Raw genomic sequence first — 828 nt, 5'->3', positions numbered from 1 at the left:
TAAACCACAACAAGATGCAACTATGTTAGAAGAAAAATATTGTTATGTGTTCATAGTGGAGTACCAGAGCCACAAAGCTTTAATCCCCTGTTGGCTATAAACATTAAACTTCAGTTTCTGTACCACTTCAGAGCAGGGCTATGACATTTTAAAGTCACCATGAATAAGCGTTCCTTTGTGGCAAATACTTAGTCAAGCTAATGATTTTTTTTTTTTAATTGTTATTACTGTCACTGCAGAGCTCCAAATAAATTATAAGGAAGTAGTAAAAATAATGATTGCAATGTCTATCAATAGCGCACTGGTAACTTAGGCCTGTAACTCCTGTGCAAACAGCTTGTGGAGTGAAGCGAAAAAAATATTTCATGTAGCTTTAACTAGACCTACTTTACCTGTACAAAAGCTCAAAAATCTCACTTTAAAAATTACAGTAGTCTTTGAGATACTGTACCTGAATTTTCTATTGCTTTCATAGCTTGGCAATCTTTTGGCATGGTTACTGGCACAAGTTCCTCCTGATTGTTAGGCTTACCAACAAGATCTCCTCTTCTGGATGCGAGAGGCTGTCCTGTTTAACATATCATTAAAAGGTTGTGATTTACACCGATCTTTGCCAATGTACAAGCGCTAAGTGTGTTTAATTCTGTGTGTGTTAGTACAGGGCCTGGGGAAACCAAGATAACAGGAGTAATTTTTCAGTGTAAGTAGGCTGTTAGGGTGACATTCACCCGCACAGGTCCTAACTCAGCGTATGGAAGGGGCTATGTGTAAAACAGGGACTGCAATCTAGATTTCACCGTACCTTTCATTATTAGTCAGACACCTCTT

The sequence above is a fragment of the Pygoscelis adeliae genome, unplaced genomic scaffold, assembly GCF_000699105.1.
Source record: "Pygoscelis adeliae isolate BGI_AS28 unplaced genomic scaffold, ASM69910v1 Scaffold96, whole genome shotgun sequence".
Taxonomy (NCBI): domain Eukaryota; kingdom Metazoa; phylum Chordata; class Aves; order Sphenisciformes; family Spheniscidae; genus Pygoscelis; species Pygoscelis adeliae.
Note: the sequence above shows the minus strand (reverse complement) of the source record.